The sequence below is a fragment of the Manis javanica genome, chromosome 6 (assembly GCF_040802235.1).
Source record: "Manis javanica isolate MJ-LG chromosome 6, MJ_LKY, whole genome shotgun sequence".
Taxonomy (NCBI): Eukaryota; Metazoa; Chordata; class Mammalia; order Pholidota; family Manidae; genus Manis; species Manis javanica.
In genome coordinates, this window is record NC_133161.1 from 25,417,997 (window position 1) to 25,439,745 (window position 21,749).

Consider the following 21,749-nt stretch of genomic DNA (forward strand, 5'->3'; position numbering starts at 1 on the left):
TTAATTATAGGTAAGTTTATCTTTAGATTAATCCATAGTCTATGCTTTAAATAATAACATTCAGAATAATAGAACTTCTTAAAATGACAAACTGTTATAATTGTTTAATTTTCAAGCACACAAAAAAATGGTATAAATCAGTAAATTTAATAATCTACATGCTGTGAAATTACACAGAGTATAATTATACATAGTATAATTAAAGAATTAAGATTACAAATCAATAATTATGGTATGGTAGAAAAGCACTGCATGAATAAATATATGAGTCAGTATATTTTTGCTTTAAGAAACTGAAAACTTGTTGAATGTGCTTAAGCAAAAAAAGGGGGGGAGCAACTAACTGTATACAAATTTGCTTACACAACTGGGAAGAACAGAATAGAACTCACCTTAATAATGATTGTGAAAGACTTAAAAGCAGTCAGACCTGGACGCTGTTTCTGTCCATGTGACATCTTCATTGTCTAATGTCAGCTTCTCCATGTGGTAATAGCAGGGGATATTTCTGAGCAACTTGAGGCTCATACTCATATGAGTCTATTAAGAAAAATGCAGGTAAAAAAACTTTCTGATTGATAACACTTGTATTATATCCATACCCTATAGCCCAGTGTGTGGGTTAACATTACTGGCACTCTCTACTGTAAAAATTTTTTTTAATCCTGACACTTGTTAAAATGGTAAGGAAGACTTTATTCAGGACTATTGGTAAACCCACTTAACAAAATTCTACTAAAGGCAGGCCAAGGTGTTCAGATGTCAAGAATGGGGGGATTCTCAATAAGCTGATTTAGCAGTACTCTTGCTACAACTGTACTAAGCAGGTCTAAGATAGGGCCCAAGGATGGGCCAAGCGGACAAGTGGGTTCTGAGGAGCGTGACAAAGGTTTGATCAAGGAGAGAGACTTTGTCACCGCTCAGCACAGAGCTCTGGAAGAAGGAGCAGGGCAAGGGAACAGAATTCTGTCCAAAACAAACAATAAGTATTTAAATACCACAGTGCAACTCATTGGATGCTTGTAAGATATCAGTCATGAGAAAGGCTGCTTTCAGCTTAAAGTTATTTAAGGAAAGATGAGTATGAATTTGATATTAAAGATTAATCAATATTTTCCAGGCAGAGATGACAGCAAGGAATTAAGTTGTGCAAATGGAAGAAAGAAGAGATGAATCTGTATGATAAGAAGTTCAACAGTTTGGCTGAAGTGTCAGATTTGTGTAGAGAATTAACGGAAGATAGACTGTAAAGGAAGTTATAGCTGGATTGTGGAGTATCATGAAATTCCAGCACAAAGAGTTTGAACTCGGTCTGATTTCTCAAGTCAGGGCACTCAGACTACCAGGAAAATATGGCAGTACCAGAGACTGGTGGAGACAAAGGACTAGCGTGGCCATCTTCCTGGATATCAAAATTACTTCAAGATTTGGAATGAAATGTTTGGACAGATGTCCCTATTAGTTCAGGGAGTACTTTTAATTACATTAGAACAAATATCAATAAGAATGTGGTGAAGAATGAAAAGATAACTTGAATTTAAAACATACAAGATACACTGTAAGATTTGAGGAGAATTTGCTAAATTCTTTGTCCTTAAGAACTTCCAGTCACCTCCCATCTGCCACTTGGGTGGAAATTCTTGAGAAACCTGCTGCAGTTCATAGGAAACTACCAAGGACATGTGAGCATGAAAGTGGAATAAAGAAAAAAATGGAATTATATAAATATTAATATTGTATATATTATTATTTACATTTATATATATTACATTTATACTTACATGAGTAAAAGGTAAGAATAGGGAATGGAAACTAGAACACTCATTTTGCAAAGCAGATACAAGGTACAAAAGAATATATATTCTAGAGTGCTGGCAGTGGGAATAGGAAAAAACAGGATGATTCAAGAAATGTTGTAAAGGAATAAATATTTATAACACATATTTAAATAAAATCCTAACTAGTTTAATAGGAATAATTTTAATGTCATGTAGTTGAACCAACCTGATAGTGAGTTCATGCCTTTGTGAACAATGCCTAAGTACACTGGGTTATTTGGCCCAATGCATCTTTCTGTCACCTATTTTTGCTTATCTTCCATAATATAGGAGAGAATAATGCTGATAAGATTAAGAAAATACGGCCATAAACTGTTACACACACTGTTCACTTCCCACTCCAAGTCTTAAATGGCAAGAGAAGCAGTTATATGACTAGTGAGCAATTCTTCATTCTCTCCACTTTCAATGACAATTCACTTTCCCTTTTGGGATGCCAAAAAAAAAAAATTAGAGGAAAAAAAATTGTAAGAGTTAATTAAAAATCCATATTCCTGTCATCATCCATTTATAAAAACTCTCAATAAAATGGGTATAAAAGGAAGGTGCCCCAACATAATTAAGTCCATAATGACAAAACTACAACTAATCCACTCAGAAGTGAAAAGCTTAAGGCTTTTCCTCTAGGATTACGAACAAATGTATTGCATTTTTATATGCTAACAACAAACTATCAGAAAGAGAAATTAATAAAACAATCCCATATACAATTGCATCAGAAAGAATGTAATACCTAGGAATAAATTTACCCGAGGTAAGAAAAGACCTATATACCAAAAACTGAGACACTGATGAAAGAAATTGAAGAAGACATAAATATATGGAAAGATATTCCATGCTCATGAATCGGAAGACTATAGTTATAATGTCCATATTACTAAATCAATCTACAGAGTCAATGCAATTCCTATCAAAGTTCCAATGGCATTTTTTCCAGAAATAGAAACAAAAATATCCTAAAATTCACATGGAACCAAAAATGATCCTGAATAGCCAAAGCAATATAAGAAAAAGCAAAGCTGGAGACATCAGACACCCTGTTTTCAAAGAGAATTACCAGAGCATTCAGCAATTCATTTCTGGGTATTAACTTAAAGAAGAAAACACTGATTTGAAAAGATACATGCACCTCTGTGTTCACTGTAGCATTATTTACAATAGACAAGATATGGAAACAATGTAAGTGTTCATCAATAGATGAATGGATAAAGAAGATGTGGTATAGGTATACAATGTAATACCACTCAGCTATAAAATAAGAATGAAATTTTGCCATTTATGACAACATGGATGAACCTTGAGGATATTATGCACAGTGAAGTAAGTCATACAGAGAAAGGCAAATATATGATTTCACTTATATGAGGAATCTAAAAAACAAAACAAAATTCAGAGATACAGAGAACAGATTAGTGGTTGCTAGGATGGGGAGGCAAATGGATGAAATGAGTGAAGGAATCAAGAGGTACAAACCTCTAGTCCTAAAATAAAGTCACAGGATGTAATGTACAGCACAGTGCCTTCAGTCAATAATATTGTATTGTATATTTGAAAACTGTTAAGAGAGCAAATGTTGAATGTTCTCATTGTAAGAAAAGAAGAATTTGTAACTTGGATAATAGGTAGTAACTAGACTTACTGTGGTGATCATTTCACGATGTATACAAACATCAAGTCATTATGTTATACAACTTATACAACTGAAACTAATGTCATATGTCAACTATACTTTAATAAAGTAAAATGAAAGCCATTAAAAATTAGTATAAACTGAAAGCCATTTTTAAAAATCTGCTAAGAAACAGCAATTCTGTACCACTCTTCTGTAATGTTAGTATATTGCCAAGCATGAATGTTGATACTTAATTATTGATATTAAATTCAGTCTCCCATTTCAGATATATGTCAGATGCCACCACCTTCACAAATTCATAAATTAGTAGTTCTCTTTCTCTAGTCGATGTAATATGAATTATAGAGTGGGAAATATGTTAAAGCACTTTGCTTACACACCTGTAAGATATTCTTTTGCATCCAAGAAGCTCTAGATAACAGAAATGTCCCAAGTACTTCATCTATCACTATAATATAGTTACCTCTAGGGCATGATTACAGCAGTCTAAGGTGAAATGGAGCATAGCAGATCATCACTTCTCACTAATTAATGATTTAAGTTATTATGCGTGATAAGCTTGAGCATTTCTCAAAGCGAGAACTGCAATGGCCTGTTTTTAGATCAGTACAGTCTAAGTTAGAGCTCTTCAGCTGTCCTTATCTGCAGTTTCACTCTCTCAGGTTTCAGTTACCCATGGTCAACTGCAGTCCAAAAGCAGATGATCCTCCTGACAGATCATCAGAAGGTCAACAGTAACCTAAAACTATGAAACAATAGTAACCTATTCCATTCACTTTACTTCATCTCATCACGTAGGCATTTTATCACTCACATCATAAGAAGGGTGAGTATAGAACAGTAAGATATTTTGAGAGACAGACCACATTCATACAACTTTTATTGCAGTATACTGTTATAATTGTTGTTATTATTATAGTTGTTAATCTATTACTGTGCCTAATTTATAAATTAAACTTTACCATAGGTGTGTATATATAGAAAAAAAACATAGTATATATTGGGTTTGGTACTAGCTGTGGTTTCAGGCATCCACTGGGAAGTTTTAGAACATATCCCCCATGGATAAGGGGGGACTACCATATATGTATATATGTATGACTTCACAAAATAGAAAAATATGAAAGGGTGTACTGGTGATAATAGGGATATTTAGGGTCATCTTTTCATTGTTACCCATATGTGCTGAAAGGTTAAAAGTTGTAACAAAAGTTAAAGTTTTGCAATCAATTGTGTCTTAAACTCTAACCTTAGAACTCAGCTGCCACAAACGTTTTACAGTTCCTCTAGAGACTTACTGTTCATGGCATTCATGCCGAGAAATCATATAGCTGAGAAAGCATTTGTACAACTCTCTGTAGAACTATCTTCAGAGAATGGCCCCAGATCTAAGTAAATTACCTTACAGAGAATTCTATAGTGGTTTATAATATAGTGAGGGCCAAGAAAATCAAAACATGGCCCACTTTCAAATGAAAGTTAAACATTTTTGAGTCCCTAAATCAAATTTCATCTGCTTTTTACCAGTCATGATTGTATTCAATAACAAGTAAGCTACAAAACATTTTAAGAAATGTACGTATCACACACTGATGACTTACATTACCAATTCATTATTCCTAACTCCTTTATTGCCATTTTATCATTGCTGACTAATTGCTTGTTCTGACAGTTTCTATGAAATGTGTGATACCAAATAACAATTATTGACTATACATCCAGCAATGCAGGAAGTGTAGCCAGGGAAAAATGTGTCCCAGATGATATATTGGCACATGCTATTTAGACTTCAATAACTTCATGTTAATTTGCGTTTCAACATTAATTAGGGAATTTGTGCCTAAAATTTTTCACTTTGACATCCTTAAGTACTTTCAGTGGTTAATAAAAAAAAAGTTTCTTAGTGATTATTTAATGGAGTTAGCATATCAATATAATAAATTTAAAAGTTTTTATTTTTTCAGGGGAATTTTCTACCAATAAAGAATGGCTTGGGATTTGTTTTATCATAGGAAAAAGTTTTGTTTTATTAGCAGTTATCCTCCTTCTTCCAACAAGTCAATCTATTTCCTAGTCTAATTTTCCATTTGAATGTTTTACATATATATATAAAGGGAGAGTCTTCATGTGAACCAACATCAAAAACAAACTGCAACCCTTAACAGCAACTTCTCCATCCTCAGTGATGTTTTTCAACAGAGCTGCGATTCAATCACAGGCAGCCACTTCAGTGGTTACACTTGAAACCCCAACAAAGTCCAGTTTTACCTATGGCTGTTCAGTGAAATTGCAAACACAATTCACTAAGCTTTTATATACATCTAGCTCTTTAACTCAGTCATGCAAAGAACCCAAAGGCATCTGACCTGCTAAGTTGCCTGAAAATATGGAACTGTCTTTCTGAATAGTTTTTCTCTGAAATAACTCAAGTATGGCTTTGGTTTTATTACAGATTTCACTTGGAGGCAGTGAAGAAAAATAACATGCTTCACCAGCTGTCCTTGCTAATGTAGCAACACCTAGTATGGAGTTAAAGACAGAGTACTTAGGAAATACTTGTTGACTGAAACAGCATTTGAATAGTAAAATAGAGTTTTAGTGACAGAGAAGTACCTCTATAACTCTAAACTCTGCAATGTCCATATAAAAACTATTTTGTTATCTTAGACCATCACAAAATTAAACACCACGGAAGCTGAAGGCCTCAAATAATCAATTTGCTCATAATCAGTTGATTTACTGAGCAAATATCTAGTGAGAATTTGTGATGTGTTAGGTAGTAGGGATACTAAAGAGGTAAAATTAGCTCCTGTATAAATTGTTGGCTAGGTTTATAAGAGAAATACTGATTATTTTAAATGTTACATGGAAGATAATTTCACTCAAGATGTTATAATAACATTTCAATTTCTGCTGTTAGATATTTGGAGAATATGAATCTAGACAGCGGGCGGCCTCTGTAACCCTTATGGTTCACCAGAAAGACCTAAGTAATAAGCAACAAGATTCAAATAAGGAAAGCAGAGAGAAACACAGCCAAACCACTCTCTATTTTCTAACAGATGCAGCTATTTATGCTTGGGCACATATGTAGAAGATGTAGAGCATAAACAGAAATGAGATGGTAATTACAGCATTCAGTCTCTGAGCCTCTGTTTTCTCATCTGTAAAGTGAAAGTGACATTCCAATGTGATTCCTCGGATCCATGTGTGTATTCAAAACTGTTAAGGACAGAATAACGATTTCACACCCCTGAGTATCCAGAGCTACAGAAATAAAACCATATAGTAAAGAGAAAAAAAAGTCTCTAAAAACCACACAATAAAACCTGTCTTATTTACTTATTGCCATATCCCATCATAACAAGACTGTATTAGTTCTACAAGCTATATGCAATACATTTATTCTATTTAGGATGAAATCATTTCATTATAAGCCATTTCATTCCAGAGAATCATAAATTTGGTGTTAATTTTTCTGCTTATCTGAATATGAGCTAGAAAATCACCCCACTAATCATATCCCAGAGTCTTTCTTAACATTAAGATAAATGGAGAAATATTATTACCTTTTCACATAACCACATTCCTGTGCATAAAATCACCCACACAGAACCTTCCTGAAGCCTTGTAAATATGGAAGAATAATTTGAACAGCGGTCTCCAAAAGAACAGAGACATAAGAAGTGTTATTTCTGAAACAATTCGAACTTTTCCTTTTAAACCACCTTCTCACCTCAGAATGATGTCTTTATAATCAGAATGGGGTAGTGAGTGGAGCATCTGTCATTTAAAAAACATCAAAAACACATCATCAGATGCAAATCTTCCCTCTACTGTTCACCCACGAGAGAATCATGATCACAATCACCCAGAAATTTTTATAAAACTCTCCAATGGCCTGGTTACTCTGATACATGCCTAATCCATCCTCAACCTTCCACTCATTCTACCTTAACTAAGAAACATTGTTTAAGGGCATCCAAAGAGAAATCAATGACAAAATCACTTCCCAATTACGCATCATCTCAGCTTCCACAAACACCGCTTTGATCTTTGATTATCAAAGATGCCATGGGCCAAATATGGTGCATATCAGTATCCCGGATATTTGTAGACTTTGGGCATAAAAACTTGGAATAGCGAGGTAAATTCCTCTTGGCAAGCTAGATCAGAAAAAACCACTCTGCTAATCACCGCTTTGGTAAATGGATGTGCTCAACTACCTTCATATCTCCCTGCAGCTGAAGACACTATGTCTCATCTGTAATTAAAGAAATCTTCTAAACTAATCACCATCAAAAGTGATACAATTTCCCTAAAGGAACAAGAATGTCAGCCCCAAAACTGCCTAATATCAAAATATTAGCAATGAAATCACTATAGAATATCAAACTTTTAACATCAGCTTAAATTACTTCAATTTATTTCTAGACAAAAAAGGAGTAAAAAATTGAATAAGTGGTTTGTACAGGCTACAGTATATGGGAGATAAAGAATGTTGGACTTTCAATGCCCATAATATCTACCTACAATTTTATAACTTGCCAAAAGTATTCTATTATAAATTTCAGTCAAACAAACATATACTGACTACTAACTATCTTTTGGGACACTGGAGTTATCCCCTACATTTTTGTTGATCTCTAAAAAGTTAAAATTAAAAATCAGAACTATATATAAGTTTGTATTTTCAGTAAGTGTGATAATACCAAATTTTCCCATAACATATGTCTAACTCTCTTGTTCTCTATATTTGTTTCTAAAAAATCAGGGATCATCTATTATGTTGCTCTTGCCACCTAGTTTGTGCTGGCTTTTGTATAATAGAAAATAAAAGTGGGTAAATAAAGGTTGTAGTCAAAACTCTAAAGGAATACATTTTATTGACTTCAACAAAGGGTCTTTGTTCACTGATAATTGAAAAGCACTATTTTTCAGTCATGCAACATTTTCCTTCCTGTATGGCAACTTGGAAGTGAAAAGTCTGAGAGTCTTTACCAGGAGGTATAATCAAGTTAAAGGGAAGTTGTCAACCCAGATTTCCCATTTAGACCTTTACCAATTCACACTGGCTTCTAGATTTAGCTCTTTGCACTATTTCCCTTAAATTCACTAGTATTATTTCAAATAAATTTGGAGTCAAGATAATGAGAGCAGAAGCAATCTCCTTGTGAAGGTTCAATAACAATTAATATGGGGTTGTCATTTTTAAAGATCTTCAGATCACAAATAAATATTAGTATATATTAAGAGATTGTGAATTCTTTGCTAGTATAAGAATGGAAGGTAATGGGTGAAATCAATGCGGGGTATTATGGGGAAATTTTTTGAAGCTCGAGCACCTTCTGCAGATTCCAAATAGCCCCACCCTGATAGGATTCATAGTCTCAAAACAGGTGGGAATAAGTTGTCTCTAAGTTCAAAGACTGTAAACGTCTAGTACATTGCAATTTCCCTATCCCTCACCCATTACTCTCTACAAAATTAAAGCAGAATCTTCAGGAAGGGACTGAAAAAACGACAGATTCACTTTTATTTTACTGATGTTTAATCTCATTTTTCACCTCATTTACATGAAAAATTGGCACCTCCTAGGCAGAATGATATTTTGAAATACACAGATGCTGCAAATAAAACATTTCATGGCTGTTCAACAGAAACATAAGGCCACCGAAATATATTAATTTGTCAGTACACATGTAAATGTGGCTCAGCAAAATTTGGCAGTATAACAAAGATTCCCACAAAGAAAATACAACACAGGAAAACATAAACACAATTAGATGAACCAAATTATAGCCGATCAATAGATGAGAGAGGCATGCCATTGACTATGACTGCATGGCAACTATGCAGTCAATTTTCTGGATTATTAGACAAAATATGCACAAAACTTTTGGTTAATTAACTGTGTAGATTAGAATCCCATTAATTTAGCTAATATTTATTGAATACCTATCATATTTATGCACTATAATAAACAGTGGGATTATAAAAATTAAAAGAGGCATGATCCACATACTCAAGAGCCTGACACCTTATTTCTTTACTGCATAGGCTTAGATGTTTTATAGATCACCCTAACATTTCTTGGAAAGCAACAAAAGCCTGATACAACATAATTTGTCTATGCTCTGGGATGCTCTTGCCTTACATGAGCACGTAAGGAAGAAATTCACTTTACATTGTGGGGTATTTTAAGAACAGACAGTAAAAATATGCTTCATTTAAAAATGTCTCCATCCATTCATTCTTTCATCCAACAAACACCAAGGGCCAATTCTGTGCCACATTCTGTGCCAGCTAACTGGACATAGAGCAGCATATTCCTTATTCTTCAGAACTAGAATTTTATGTTTATTTTTTTCCCAATAGCAAAGTTCCTAGAGCCTCCCATCTGGACAGATTATTCACTTTGTTTTCCTATTGCTAGAGTTTTCCACCTCCTGAGATTATCCAAATTTCTCTTATCTCCATCAAACTTATTTGGCTTGATTTTTATTTCCTTCCCTATCTAATCTGACACACTAATATATGCTAATAAATCAATAAAATATCTCTCCCCATCTGTGTCACTGTTGTGTATTTGTGCAATGTCCTTGTAGAGACCACGTAGTTAAACCAAAGTGCCTCTAATGGTAGGGATTTCAAACTCTGAGACAGACATTTTGAGGCAATAATTGGACTTAATTTGTAAGGAGTTATCTATATACCCATGCAGGGATTATGCCTATAGCCACCTGACGCTAAATGCTGTGAAAAGTATTTTCATATTTAATTGTATTGCTCATCTCACAGTGAGGTGCTCCCAATATGATGCTCACACCTTCTGTTTTAGAGACTCAGAGGTATACTTTTGACTGATGGGTGTAATCATTTCATAACAGGATTTTTTTCCCATCCTTTATCCTGTTGTGTTCCACTAATTGTGTACTAAAATGAACAAAGGATATTAAGAGTGCCTAGTTGAAACACACTGTCGTTCTAGTCTGCTGCCAGGTTAAGCCAGAAATCAAGAATACTTTCTACTACCTGTAACAAATTTCAGTCTTCAAATGCAGTTTATGTCAAGGCCTTCATTCCACTCTTTAAGGAAACATTCCCTAACATTTTTTGTGCTAGGAATTATAGTACTCTTTATATCTGCTATCTCACATAGTGTTCTCTGTGGCTCTGTTAGGTAGATTTTTATCTCCATTTTACAGATGAGGAAGTTGAAATTAAGGACGGCTCAATCTTGGGCCATGGTCACGTATCTAATGAGTGTAAAAGTTAAGACTGGAGCAAGTGGAACAGATTTCAATAGTGCTAGAAATAGACCCATACCAAAAATATATATGACCAAAAACATACCTATCACCAAAATTCAGTCTGCCTTTTGTAGATAATTCTTTGGAGTCCTAAAATTATTTTACTTGGCTTGATTTTTTTTTCATTTTAGAAGATTATTAAATATATGTATATCCCTAAAAGGAGTAATGCCTATTTTCACCTAAAAATTACTGACCATTCAGACATCTATAGAGGGAGACATTGCCTTTATGCTTTTACTGCCTTACATCTAATTTCTCTAAATCTAAGATGCCATTATTGTAAAATGCATCAGTTTTTTGTGTACCTACCACTAAGAAAAAAATAGCTATTAACCATGACAATAATGATTTTTTTATCACATCGAATTTAAAGTTGCATCTCAATTTCAAAGATGTGAAAATGTGAAAACTAAGCTTCTTGTAATTGATAAAATAGTGTAGATTCTTTGAACATGAAGAAAGTAAAATAAGATGGAATTCAGAGTATCACTAAGGATGAACTATCTGCTTCGCCATTTTAATGAAGATTATTGAAATTGCTGGATAATTACTTAAACTGATTTGGGAGACTATAATTTAAACAGTGTTATTGCAGAATTAGACTATGCACAATCATTATATTCAGGGGAATGTAGTTGCTATAGTTATGAGTGTAATTAGGAAAATACTAATTTAGTATCTATTACTTAATTTTACTTTGTCCTCTGCAATGTAAAGTCAAAGTGGAAGAAATACAATGTTCTATGCTTCTCAGAGATGAAGATAAGAAACTATGTTTAGTGGTTAAATATGCCATATCTGCATCCTAATCTTATTTATAAAGTGCTTCTAAGAACATTTCTGAATTCAGCTCAGATACAACTATCATTGTCAACCTAGTCCCAAGAATACTCCATCACTGCCTGTATAACTAACATTTTCTAGGTGCCCTCTCTTATAATTATAGTCTTACCAATTAGCATCTGAGCAACATTAACGTCAAGTTATTTAGTAAAGAAATTTCTTTCCTGCTTTTAAATATTATCCATTTATCTTTAGCAATTAAGCAAACATCATAGTAGACAGTAATAGAAATATCATAAATCTTATTATTTGGAGTTAATTTGGATCGCCTTTTTCAGATTTGATTTTCTTAATCAATAAAACTCCTAAAAGAAAACACAGTAAACTCCTGAATATGGGCATTAGCAATTTTTTTCTAGGTATGCCTCCCCAAGCAAGAGAAACAAAAGCAAAATAAACAAGTGGGACTACATCAAACTAAAAAGATTCTGCACACAAAGGAAACCATCAACAAAAGGAAAAGACAACTTACTGAATGGCAGAATATATTTGAAAATCATATACCTGATAAGGAGTTAACAACCCAAATACATAAAGAACTCTTACAACTCAACACCAAAACAACAAATAACCCAGTTAAAATACAGGCAGAAAACCTGAATAGACATTTTTCCAAAGAAGATACACAGACGACCAACAGGCACATGTAAAGATGCTCAAAATCACTAATCAGGGAAATGCAAAACAAAACTACAATGAGTTATCACCTCACACTAGTCAGAATGGCTACAATCCAAAACACAAGAAATGGCAAGTGTTGGCGAGGATGTGGAGAAAAGGGAACCCTCCTACACTACTGGCAGGAATGTTAACTGGTATAGCCACTATGAACAACAATAAGGAGGTTTCTCAAAAAAATTAAAAATAGAAGTACCATACAACCCAGTAACTCCACTCCTGGGAATTTACCCTAAGAAAACAAAAACACTAATTCAAAAAGATAAATACATCCTATATTTACCACATCCTTATTTACAGTAGCCATGCTATGGAGGTAACCTATGTATCCATAGATAGATAACTGGATACAGAAGATGTGGTACATATATATTATGTAATATGAGTCAGCCATAAAAAAGAATGAATCTTGCCATTTGCAAAACATGGATGGATCTAGATGGTATTATGCTAAATCAGTAAGTCAGACAGAGAAAGACAAATACTATATGATTTCATTTATATGAGGAATCTAAAAAAATAAAACAAAAATAGACATAAATACCGAGAACAAATTGTTGGTTGCCATAGAGAAGGGGACTGGGCAACAGGTAAAATAGGTAAAGGAGATAAAGAGGTATAAACTGCCAATTACAAAATAAATAAGTCATGCAGATGAAAAGTACAGTATAGGGAATATAGTCAATATTATTGTATTAACTTTGTATGGTGACAGATGGTAACTACACTTATCATGGGAAGCATTTTGTAATGTGTATAATTGTCAAATCACTATGTTGTACAGCCAAAACCAATATAATACTGTATATCGCTGTACTTCAATAAAAAATGAAATGAAATAAAATAAAATACAAATTAACTAAAACAAACTTCCTTCCTGGTGTTGTGATTCTGACTTTAAATATATATATATTTTTATATATAATATATATATTTATTTAGCATAGATATATATTAGATATATAATTTATATTTAACATATACAATAAATACACACATATATATAATATGTATACCATATATATATATATATACACACACATATATATATAATCTACAAAGAAACTAATTAATACATTGAGTTTTCCATAAAATTTCACATGCATGTCCTCAGAAAAGCTCAATGAAGTATTAGCTAATATCCCCATATTGAATATGTAGGAAATTTACATTCTGAAAATTTAAGCGATTTGCATAAGAACACACAGTAATAGACAGCGAAATCAGAACTTCAAAATCTACTTTTTAAAATTTCATAGTGACATATTTCCTAATCTCAAACTTTTTTGTTTTCTTACATCTCCATTTATACTTAAATATATAACAACACACAAATTGGAACCATCCTTATATTGAAATATTTCTAAAATATATTAGAAATGACTAAAGATTGTTACAGTTAATCACAAAATGACATGAAGAAAGAAGACAGATTATAGGGTTAGAATCAAAACTTAGGGCACTTACTGTGTGATCTTGAGCAAATGACCACAATTCTCTTAGTTTCTGTTCCTCTTCTGTAAAAGATGGAAAAAATACATTGTACATAGTACTTGTGTAGCAGATAAGCTCTAGGAAAAATACATAGCACAATAGTGGCATACAGGAGGCACTTAATAATTAGTATCTATATTAATTTCATTTTAAGAAAAGCCCTCTTAGGAATTGATGTTATTTTAAAGTTGTTCATATTTTTGAAAGATTAAGACAAGCCCAAAGTTCAGTTTTAGAACTTTTTTAATCCACTTTTTTATGCACTTATTTTATCCATGACTTTCAAATAGCTAGCTAATCTACTACAGTTTTTTCCCTCTAAGTAATAGTAATTTCTTGAAGAGAGCTTACCTGGAGACTGGCCTATAATGCATTTGTAAAGTAGCTGGAACTTAAAATGTATATGAATCTCCTCAAATTTATAGTCAATTAGAAAGCTATTTGGCAAATAGGACTGTAAAGACAGCCATTATGTGACAGGCCAGGATCTAGAGAAATGGGTAAGTGCAACATACTACAAACAATTTTCCCTTGAGACATTTACTCATAATTAATCTGAGCAGACAGAGAAGAAAAACCAAGGAAGTAAGAAAAACCTTTTGTTAAAATGCTCAAATGCTATGCAGAAATTTTGACAGTCTCACAGTTCCAAAGTTATAGAAATGGAGTTCAGGTTTCTTCAAGGAGCAGGGTCAATGGTAAATACATAAAGTTTTAAATTGGGATTTCCAAAGGGTTACACCCTCATGTAAAGCCAAACTGTAATTAGAACAAGACTCAAAAATTCAATCCATGTATGGATAAAGGTGATTTCTTTACCTACTGAAAGGAAATTAAATCCTCTCTAGAGGAAGAAAACATCATCTAGTATATTTTTAACGTTTGCTACAAAATGGGTATACTTACCAAGTTAAAAAAAATGTCAAAAGCCAGATGATAAAAAAATATTGATAGGTACTCCATTTACAATTGTATAATCAGACAGGTACTTTAAAATAACTACAATTAATGTGTCTAAAAAAATAGGTAAGATGGGGATTTTACCAGGAAACTGACATCTATTAAAAACAACCTATTGGAAATTCTAGAAAATTAAATATACTATAAATTAAATTATGAATTTAATAGATATTTTAACAAATGATTAGACACTGCAGAAAAGAAGATTGTTAACTGAGAAACATATCTGTAAAAAAAATGAACAGACTGATGTAAAAAGTTGGAAAAAGAAATAAAAATACTTAACAGAATGAGATTCATATAAGAACACTGAAAATATCTAACATAAAGGAAGTTTGAGTCCAAGAAGGAATGGAAAAAAAAGAATATTTGAAGATACACTGGACAGGGAATTTTCCAAGATGGATATAAACTAGCTGGTATCACCAAACATACAAAAGATATTTTTAAAAAGCTGAGATCAAAAACGATAAAGAAAAAAATGTCTTAGGTATGTGGACTGTTTACTTGCTAAAAAAGAAAAAGTGAAAAACTTACAAGATAAAGGGACAAAACATGTTACCTTCAAAAGAGTGACAGGCAAAAAGACTGACAGCTCACTGAGCAGACATGATGCAAATCAGAAGACAATGAAATGAAAGATGTAAAGTACTGAATATATAATATAAATGCCAACCTAGACTCCTCAGCCAGTGAAAACATCATTAAACTGATGATGAGATGAAGAAATTTTCAGATAAATAACATTTTAGAAAAGTCATTTCAAGGACAACTAAACTAAAAGATATAATAAAATAGTTCTTCAGCAAGTAAAAACATAGTAATACAAAAGGATGGATAAGTGAGGAAAATGAAGAAATGAGGGTAAATCTAAATAAGTACTAAGTGCCCTGAATAATAATATCTTGTGGAGTTTGAAGTGTGTGCATATGTGTATGTAAGTTGCATATGTTTATATATATATATAAAAATATATATATATATATATATGCATATGTTATGTGTATATGTTTATAACAATAGCACAAGGCTCAGGAGGTAGACAAATGAGCTTAAAATTGTGTAGGGTCAGTGTATTACCCAGGAAGTGGTAAAAATATTAATAAAAAATAGACTGTTGAACCCTCTAGGGAATAATAAATACAGGTATATAATTACAAAGGTATTACATGGATAAAAGAATTCTTAAAAATTACTAAATAAGTACTAAGTGCCCTGAATAATAATATCTTGTGGAGTTTGAAGTGTGTGCATGTGTGTATGGTAGTTGTATATGTTTATATATATGCATATGTTATGCATATATGTTTATAACAATAGCACAAGGACTACAATAACAAAAGCAACAATAACTACAAAAGAAAATAAGAATGGAGAAAAAAGATAAACAAAACCAAACAGAAAAACAGGGAAAAAAGATAACAGATTAAAATTCCACATGTATTAATTATATAAAATTTAAATTATTTAAATACTCCAAATTTCTTTTAAAGATTGTTAGGCTGCACAGAAAAACAAAACCAAAGCATATACTGCTTTCAATGGATACACATTAAATATGAAAAGACATAGTAAGTTTAAAAGAAAATAAAAAACATACCATGCAAAAGCTGCCCCCAAAAAGGACCCAGCTGATACTACTATCAGAGTAAATACATATCAAAACAAGGAGAAAAACTAGATATATCTTGCAATGATCATTTTAGAGTTCTCCAGAGAAATATAAACAATAGGACATATCTCCATCTATCTACTTACCTACCTACCTACCTACCTACCTACTGAAAGAGAATTATAAAGATTGGCTCATTCAATTATGGAGGCTAACAAGTCTCAAGAACTGCAGTTGGCAAGTGGGGAGCCAATGGTGAAGTTCCATTCCAAAGGCCAGAAGCAGGTCAGAAAAAACTCATCTCCCAGTCCAAGGCAATTAGGCAGGAGCAGTTCCCTAATATTCTTGGAAGCATCACCATTTTTGCTCTACTCAGACCTTCACCTGACTGGATGAGGGTCACACACATTGGGGGAAGGCAATCTGCTTTACCAACTCAAATGTTACTCATCCAACAACACCCTCACAGACACACCTAGAATAATGTATGACCAAATAACTGAGCACCCACCGCCCCATCAAGCTGACACATACAATTAATCATCACAATTATGACAAGATAAAGCCTTACAGAACTGAAAGGAAAAAAGAGATAAATTCCAAAAATACTTAAAAGTCTTAACACAAATCCCTCATAACTAACAGGAAAAAAAAAGGCAGGAGAAGGAGAGTTTTGAAAAACACAATTGGCAAAAGACATAATTAACAGATATGGAACACTGCCCCAACAATAAAACAGTACACCTTATTTTCACCTACTTAGAAACATTTTATATAATAGATTTTATATAGGATAGACCACAAAACAAGTCTCTATAAATTTCAAATGCTGAAACTGATGTATAAGATATAGAATATGTTCTTTGATTAAGGTGGAACTAGGCAGAAATCATTAAAAATATATATAACAAATAGTTTTACAATTAGAATGGAAACTAGCAAGTATTTTAAACATGGAATATCAAAACTTGTGGGAAACACATAAAGTGCTTAGGAGGAATTATACAGCCTTATATGTAAATGTTAGAAAAGAAGAAAGACTAAATACTGTTGCTCTGTTAATTTTTATTTCAAGAATTGAGGAAAAGAACAACATACTAAAACTTCTAAAATAGAAAAAAGGAAGTGACAAAACTAAAGTAAGAAATTTATGAAATAGAAAACATACAGTAGAGAAAATCAAGAACATTAAAATCATGTTCTTTAAAAATACAAATGAAATGATGAACCTCTGGCAATACTGCTCAAAAAAAAGGTAGAAAACAAAATAAAATCTCACAAATGATAAAGAGACATTACATATCCTACAAACATAAAAAATAGTGACAACTTTACATTAATAATTAGAAACTTAGAGGAAATGACTGGATAAATTGTTTTAAAACTCAACTTCCAAAATACCAATAGGCCTTTACTTGTTAAAATAAACGAATCCACAATTTGAAAGTAGAAAAAAAAATAGAGGTCAACAGAACTAGATTAAATGTAATACACAACGTTGAATGTGGATGTCCTCTGTCACCACTTCTGTTCAATACTACACTGGATCACCTAGCCAGTGGAGTAAGGCAACAATAAATTAAGTGTACTTCTCAATCAATACTGTGCTTGCTTTGGATTTTTATGTATATAATTGTGCCATCTACAAATAGTGACAAATTTCTTGCTTTCTAGTATTTGTGATTTATGGCACCTTCCACTAGCTTACAGTACCATGTGAGGCCTGCTTCCAAACTTTAGCCAAGTTAGAGGGTCTTCAACAGGACCACCCAGCAAACAGAATGTGTCTCCTCAAGGTTAGCAAGAACACAGTTGATTGGAAAATCTTAAAGGTAGAGACACTAGATAGCTGTGCCAAGAGTATAAAATGAGGAAAGGAGAGGCTGCTGCCATGTTAGGCATCACTTCTACCTGCAGAGCATGCTCATGGTAAAAAAAAGCATGAGCCTTTCCTGTGCATCAGTACAGGAACATTCTTTTAAAGGGAAAAATAATAATGACAATGATAATGATAATGAATATTACATTTGTCCATGGGATGGATGGATGAACAGACAGATATAATTTCCTCAGCAGCTCTATGAAATTAGTTATATTTATTATCACCCCACTGTCAGATGAGGAAACTGAAGCAAGAATATGACGTAACCTGCCTAAGGTCACACAACTAGTAAAACCAAGATTCGAACCCAGGCAGCCAAGTTCAAAAGTTCCTTTAGCACTGCACTGTACAACACAAACAGAAAAAGTCTAGGTATAATAAACCCCCAGAAAACCAGGAGATGCATAGAAAGAATGGAAGGAGCCAGTCAGAGAAAATTACGACTGTACATCACAGGAACCTATCAAAGTGCACCTAAGAGAAACAGCTTTAAACACCTACCAGGATTAGGAACAGAAAGATAACTTGGCTGTTATCAAACGAGTACATTTGTCCCCTTTTTATCCTTTCTGTCTCTCTGTGGTTCAACCCTACAAGAATTTGGAATTTATGTTTCTGGGGCAAAATATTACCTTCTTTAGGTTTCCTTTATTCATTCACAACACTTTTATTTTTTTTATTTACAGAATCACATTTTTAAAAAAAACAGCTAAGCTCATGCTTATCAGATTATTCTCTTATTCTGACTTCACTCTGAGAAGGAGTCACACTGTTACTTGCAGTTCATTATAATTTGAAAATTTCTGGTCTTGGTGGGTGTTGTCCTCAGTTACAAAAAGGATCAAATGCTTATAGTTTGAAACACACAACAAATGAGAAAAGACCATGGATTAGTTGCTCTGTTTTTCTCCTAACAATTTTTTCCGTGCCAAACCAATTATGTAAACAAGCTGTAGTTTCCATTCTAAAAACATAAAACACACATTTACAGTTGCCAAAATGTTTTCCTTTTCATTCATTAAAAGAAATACTTAGAGGATTTAATTATAGTAACTTTGACACTTGTGGCATCAATATGATAGGTTAGTTAATGTTTGTATATTTTTGCTAAACACAGAAACTAAAAGATCTAGCAAGCCAGTCTGAATGTTGTACGGCAGCTGACAAGCTGGAAATTTGCCATATGGATGCTATAATAGCTGAAATTAGCTGGCAGCTCCCAGACAAATATGTTATCATTCCTTGTAGAATTTTGTAGTATGGAGGAGAAATATTGAGAAAATTAATAGTCTTATGGAGATAACTGTTAAAAAAAAAAGATTAATAGCAGCCTATGTTGTGAAACTGCAAGAATCCACAAATAAAGGCCTAAAATATTGCTTGCAAAGGGATAGTACTGAAGGCTCTTAACAGCTGTTTTCACATTAGTCTAAGGATACAGGTTCTGCCACTAACCAAAAGTAGAGTATTCCTATGAAACCTTCCGTAAGCGTATATGGTGTAAGGAAGCAATCACCATTAATTTATATGGAAAATTTTTGAGAGTTCCCCAGACCCAAAAAATAACTTCTCTTAGGCTTTTCTGATCCATTAGTACATATCTTGCTAACGGATACACAAATAAGTCAAGATAAAGCACAGATGCTCACAGATACAGTTCAAAGCCACGGCAGCTTGATGCTGAGATGCTGAGTGTAGTTCCCAGGAGAGGAGTTTGGTCATGCCACTCTGGCTGCTCAGGGAGCTCACTGCCTCTATTAACAGTTAGCTGCAAAACAAACACTGAGTGCTATTTTCGCTTTTCATCATTTTCCATACATGCAAAAATCTCTGGATTTCTTTAAGTTAGCAAAAACAGGTTCTAATATAGGTCTTTTGTAAAAGCAAAGTGGCACAACTGAAACTTTTGAAAAGCAGGGGCTACTTGTATTTTAAACTTCAAAGTTCAGTTGCTGCAGGTGCTAGGCAGACAAAGACTGGAAAACTTCTGTAGGGAAACGATTCACAATGGGATAATTACTAAGAATAAGAGCAGGGTCATTAACCAACAAGAATTTTCTAAAGAAAGAATATTCCAAATCCTAATTGGAACATCAGCCGAAGGATCACATCTCACCTGAAAGCTGATAACTCTAAATATTAACTATTTAATCTAAGGTTTCTCAAAGGGAAATAATTTTTTTAAGGACATTTCTCACTTTTTCCTGCTTCTGAAGACACTTCTAAAGGGGGCTAATAAATCCTACTTAAAATAAAAAATGTGCTTCTAAAATAAGGAGTTTCATAGATCTACTCAATTGCTTGATTCATAAAATGGAAAACAAAGCAATGAAACCCATTCACCTGTCATGCTATGGCTCTTTTGCTCTTTTTCTGCCTCGATATATTATCACAAACAGCTCCTTCAGCTTAGAACACTCTTAGGTTGATTTGAGTGTGTTTAGACATTCCCTCCTCTAGGAATCTTTTCATGACTCTTAAAAACATTAAAAACTTATGGGAGAATCCTTGACTCCCCCTAAAACATAGGACTTGTGCAAGACACATTAGAAAAATCTGAATGTTTCATGTCCTGGTGTTTCTATAGTACCTAATTTCTTCTCTCATAGTACTTAGTATGCACTGTATTGAATTCACTTTTTTATTTTTCTTCCTTTACTAATCTTACAAGTTCTTTGAAAGTAGAAAACCTGCCTATACTGTTCTCTGTTACATCCAGAGAGCTTAGTGCAAAGACTGACACACAATCAGAGTCCCATAGATAAACTCAAATAGAACATATACAAAAATTCACATAGTGAAGTTCTGACTCAGGACAAACACCTGAATTTTGGACAACACTATGAAAATAGGAATAAGCCAACAAAAGTACCAGAATTTAGGGAAGAGTACCAGGTTTAAACCAAGTATTTAGAGGATACTTTAAAAAAATATGAGCAATAGAAAAAGAACATTCACCAACAAGTAAATCCATAAGACAAAAAATTATACCAGTTATTTTAACATAAAATGTTTAAAAATATTTAATGAAGCCATCACTTTGGTGAAGGAAGTTATAAAGGAAAAATATAAGAACTCAAGGCAAAGATGTTGAGACTGCAGAAGAAAAAATGTGTGAGCTCATTAGAACTCATGAAAGTAGAAGGAATAAAAGCAATCATAGAAATGGAGACAAATTTTGAAGGGACACAAAGGAGAAGAGAAATTGCTGGAAATACAGTAAGTGACAGAGTATACATTTTAAGTATCAAAAATAAACAGTTAAAGAAAGTGAGAAAGAATAATAATACTATTAATTAATTTAGACTATTAATTAATTAAGACTAATAAATACAGAAGATGAGCAAAATGAGTCAATACATGCATAACTGGGGTCTTTAAAGGTAAAAATTGAAATGAAAAACACGGAATACTCAAAATATTTGATTCCAGAAAAATTTCTTTGAAGGCCCGTATTGGAAGAGCACATCATCAGCTAGGTAAAAGTGACCCA